Consider the following 5,761-nt stretch of genomic DNA (forward strand, 5'->3'; position numbering starts at 1 on the left):
TGCAATTCTTTATCGGTGATTGTTTTTCTCCTAAAATATACATGTCAAAATATTTATTTTTATGAAAGTTTATTTTCTGTTTTTTGTTGTTTATTTCAAATGAACTTCACAATCTTACCACGTATCCCCTGGGGCACAGTATTGCCTTCAAGGTTTCTTTCACAACTTTAGCTGATTGAATGTTTAGGTCACTACAGTTATCCCCTGGGCACCTTCCTTTACTGACACTTCATTGAATTACGCCCACACCACTGCAGGAGGGATTAACAGGGAATTTTGGCTTTCCTGCAGCTTACAACCACAGGGCACAACCTGCCTTTACAGCCCCTTTCTACCACCTCTGAGCTGTCACCTCAGACAACATAAGCTTCGTCGACCGAATCCTCCTGTGGCACCATGAGCACTACGACAAACACAGAGTGCTGCGACTTTGACCACTGCACCAATGTTTGAGATCGCTATCTTCGAAAGGATTACAATCATCTTCCTGAAATCCCCGGCCGTTAGGAGACCTCCTGCTGCCTGTGTGGCCCCTTCCTGCTACTTTAGACAGAACTCTTCAGACACAACATTTTGTGATCTGCTTACTCTTTGGTTAGGGTCTTGGTTAAGGATAGGGAGAGATGGTGAGCATTGTTTAGACTGATGAAACACTGACATATGGTGGGAGACAGGACATGACGCTTGGTGTGTGGCATTGAAGTCAACAGACAATCCATTAGCAAAGGCAGAGGTAGTAGTCATGCTATGTCTGGGACTGATATCTTGCCAAATGCTTTCATAGCACAGCGGCACACTGGAAAATGCATCAAGGGAAGCTCATTTCCAGCAGTTAAATACAAAACAAACAACAAACAGAACAGAAGTTTGACTGATTTATATAGAAAATGCTGCTGGTAAGGCAAATCTTAAAATGTTTAACCTTTTCTTGATTATGACTTATCTCATAAAGGTTATGATCAGAGTTATAAGATAATTGATGAAAGGAGTTTCTTGTTTCAGTAAATATTTTGATTTCATCTCATAGTTTTGAATTTTAAAAAAAATCTAATTTTTGATTTGTCCCAAAAAATGTGAGCTTTTATATGAAGTAAAAAAAATGTGACTTGCTAAATAGAAATGGTGGGACCAGAACTCAAAATTGTAATCTGTGAGAATAACTTTTTATTCAGTGAGTAAACATTTTGACTCTATTTATTCATTTTGAGTCCGGTGAAAATCTTTATCTCATTATTTCAAATTTATTTCATCCCTTTGATGTTGGAAAAAATGGATGAAAATGGATGAAAAGTAATAGCGTCACTATTACTTTTCATCCATTTTTTCCTTTTACTGATGGAAATGGGCTTTCATACAGGAAGGATTCATTGATGTTTCCTTGATCTCTAGTTCCAACAAATACTTCCACTATCATCCATTTATCTCCACACTATTGCCACACTACAAAAGTTGTGCAACTTGGTTTCATCAGCGTAGTGGACGAGGCGTCACCCAACCTTGTTTTGAAGGGGTTCAACTTCAGTCTTATTTCCAAACTTCAACCTGTTTACCAGAAATATACACACCCAAGCAGTTTCACAAAACAGCAGTAACAACTGATAAACAGACTGGAGACTTCCTTGAACAATGGACATTCTACCTATAAGTTCTCCAGTCTGTTGTAAGCTATACGCTTGGCAGCACCTGATCGCAGTGGTGTTGGCAGCCGGCCCAGGGCCGAAAAATCTACTGACGAGCTGCTTTGGTGGGAGAGACAGGAAAAAATGAAAGGCGATTTAAAACCTACCCTCCATCTTTTCGGATTGGGGAATGTGAGATCACTGGCAAAAAAAAAAAGATTGATGAGCTTCCTGCCTCGGTCACGACCCAGCGGGAATACTGTGAATGCCGAGTTATGTGCTTCACGGAGCCTTTGCTACGAGGGAATACACCAGACTCTATGATCACACTCAGGGGTTGAGGCGAGCAGACACATGGATTCAGAGCAGTACAAATGAAGGAGCAGCTCTTGATGTTTAAGTAGAATCAATAAAACACAGGGTTTTTTTTCTGGGAAAGAAGTAGTTGAAAAATGATGCAAATGTAAAAGCTTTCATGAGCTTTGAATTGCTTAACAAAAACACACTTGCTTAGGAAACACCTCTTTCGCCGAGATCATTTATTCATTTTTCTGGGAAAGAACTACGTGAAAAATGACACAAATGTAAAAGCTCTCACGTGCTGTGCATTGCTGAGATCATTATTCTACTACAGGATCAATCTGTACGGCCGAGTTGTTTACTCTACTCCATCTTATCTACAGTCATCCAATATAAGAGAAGCTGGAGCATGGTGACATGTTGGGGGTGCGTGTAGATTCATTAGTGAACGTTCGTTAGTCATTGACATCAGCAGGTGCTCCCGCTGATTGGCTGCCAGAAAAGCCCGCACACTCTTCGTCCTCTACGGATATTGATTGGATATCACAGCTGTACGTGACTAAACGCACATATGGTGCGAGTATGAGGAGGATGTAAAAGGTATTGGGCATATGTTATTTTAGAAGGGTAAAGTTCAAACAATGACACAGAGGCATGTTTGCTGCTTTGGTTTTAATGTAAAACTATCATCTAGATTCTAGATTCTAGAGGAGGTAAAAGTGTGCGGGAAACAACAGCGTATGCCATTTCTCCACACAAACTAACATTGAGTCATCATTTCACTGTTAACCGTCATTTGGTCTTCTCCTGAACGGTGCAGAACTTAGTAAAGTCTGTTTATTGTAACCGCTTTAATTGAATCATTTTATGAAATATCTGACAATTGATAATGAAGATTGAGATATCACTGCATTGATTGTTTGCAGGTACATGGAATTCATTGTGGTATGAGCGCTATGATCCGCCGTGCCTGATGACAGCTGTTCGACTAATTTAATTAGTCAAATCTGATGGGTCAAGTCTTGCCAATAGTTGACTGATTGTGGAATCATCAAGTCTTTTGTTCTTGGTCATTGATCCCTCTCTATTTAAGCTCTATGTATCTGTAGAAAATAGTAAAAACAACATGATTGGCTGAGACAGATGTAACTATCGCTGAGCTGTTGTTTTACAATAATGTTTGCTGTGTGTTGGGTGTCTGTATGTGCGGCGCTGTCCGTGGTACTGAAACTGAGCGATGATCCACAGACTCAGAGACACGGTTTCTCATCCCGCTTGCTGTCCGTGGCGGTCCGTGGTTGTCCCCCCCCCCCCCATTGTAGCAATCCACAAACAAAAGGGAATCAACAAGCATGCAAAGGGACAGTCCACTAGAGAGAGAGACGCAAGCAGCAAAAAGCTGTTTCAACTTGCCTCCCCAAAGTAAAATTTAGAGAATCGTTCATGAATCCCAAAATATATCTCGCGCTCTGATAGTGCTACGTCCTTATGTGAGGTCTCTAAATATAGGCTAATGCTGTTATTTACGAGTGAGGAATTATCCTTTGTCTCATTACCACATGTTCCCATCAATGTGACGCTTTGACTGCGAGATTGGCGGTCGAATCAGGCTCCTTAGATCGAATCTCGAATCGTCTGCGATTTTGGGCCACTCCTACCCTAACTTTAAACTCTCTTTATGATATTTAATTCCAATAAAAACAGTTTCCCAATAAACACAATCTCTAGATCACAAAGGACACAGAAAACAAAGTGAGCTTTTAGGACTATAGACAGCGTCAAGCCCACGCCTGCCCAAAGATAGCCGAGGAAGGGACTGAAGAACAGACGGAACACCGAGCGAGAGGAGAATGACGGCACACTGCAGCAGCCGACAGTCAGCCGGATAATCAAGTCCATCACACCAGAGAGCTTCACACCAATAGCACCTTGATTGGTGTGACTCTTGTGTTACCGTTATGCAAGTGATCCAATGAGTCAATGTGTTGGATTACGCTGACGCTTGGATGTATTATAAGAGATGGGGGAAATGAAAAATGGGGAAAGGGGGGGGGGGGGGGTTGGCCTAAGAAGAATACGTATAATCACAATGTCCCCGGTTTAATTATTTTGTTCTAAGTGATCTGTTCTGGTGCATGGCACGCCCCTCTTTCTCTCCCCATGTTTCCTGTTTGTATCTCCTCTGTAAACTATCTCATGATGACAGAATGCCTGATGAGAGACATCTCACAAAGAGCTATGAATACAGTGAGTCAGTCTCTCTGCCAGTGTGTTCCAATAGCCAACTGTGAACAACAAATCCACTGCAACACAAATGTATTTTTTATTTCGGTTCTCTATTTTATGTCTGTAAAACTCGAAACCTCGCATGAGAGAAATATTCATGGGGTGTGTCACGAATTCCCCTTCATATTAGTTAATTTTCATCCTGTCTGTTTATTTGACTAACTCTCCTGTCATTTCAGATCCTACCATGCACACCCAATCATCTCTCATTCCCCTCACCTGGTCCTCCACACCCATCTCACCTGCAGCCCATTCCCTCATTAGCCCTCACTATTTAGGTCCCTTCACTTGCACTTGTTCTCTGCCAGATTGTCTTGTGTGTCTCTGCCAAGCTCTCCAGTGTTATTTATATCGTACTATTCTGATCTGCCTGTTCCGACCCTGTCTGCCTGTTTTCTCGACCTTGGATTTTTGCATGCCCCTTGTTGGATTTGTTTGCCTGTTGGAAAATTGACCCTGCCTTTACCAAGTAAAGAAACCTATACCTGAATCTTGTCTCAGAGTTGTGCTTTTGGGTTCTCGTATCTGTAATCCTTACAGGGTGGCAGGAGGGTGTAATGGAGACTCGCACTGGCAGAAACATATATGTGATGATTTTTCTGCAAACAATCACATATACCAGTAATTGCTTGGGAAAACTCATAAATGAAGATATTTGAACTGAAAATGTTTCATTATCATAAAAAAGTAACACCACCTGTCTCTTATTCCATATTTTCAATATTTGTATAATGATCAGTTTGTACTTTTTTATGTTCAGTACAATTGTTTGTAAAATGTAATGCGTTTGTCACAGTATGTATTTGCTGTTGCTAATTAGCAGCAGACACATTTATTAGTGGTAGCCTTTATACATTTCTGGTGCGTGCACCACACAACAAGTCAAAGCCAACCTTTTGGGTGTGTACACTAGGTAAGTAACTTTCATTGGAAGGAATGAGCAGCCAATCGAATCATCCATTTCTCATTTAACAGTAATGCCAAGAAAGCTTAAAATGCCTGGGTGGAGAAACATATTGAAAATAAGCTCACACACACTGGGGAAGGCATGCTGCGCGACCTGGTTGACTCATGGGACGGCGACATCCGTCAACACGCCAGATAAGCAGCAATTGCATGCAGTGTATGACTTTATGCATGTATTTTGCTCTTTAGACCACGAGAATGCATGCCAAATGATGCCATTGCTGAGTAGCTTAAGCTGTCCTGTCGCAATATACTGCATGCCTGGCTGAAACATACATTGACTATGCAATTAGCCTAGAAATAAAGGGAGTGAAATACAGCCTCGGGTTCAAATGGTTAATGGGACTCATTCGAGGATTTCTTAAAGTGCTATTACACCAGTGTTGCAACGGCGTGAAAGCAGAGTGTTAAAGTACCATTGGGTCATTTGGTGGTGCGTCTCCTTGCTTGTCCTGCAGTGCGTCTCACAGACTGCTGTGGAGGTGGACGCAAGGGTCACTGTCCAGGGCGAGGGGGTGAGGCTGTAGCTGGGAAAGAATGACGGCGTAAAAACATGGACTGTTGTCACTTTGCAAGAGCGGGTGGACCGT

This window comes from Melanostigma gelatinosum (assembly GCF_949748355.1).
Source record: "Melanostigma gelatinosum genome assembly, chromosome: 18".
Taxonomy (NCBI): Eukaryota; Metazoa; Chordata; class Actinopteri; order Perciformes; family Zoarcidae; genus Melanostigma; species Melanostigma gelatinosum.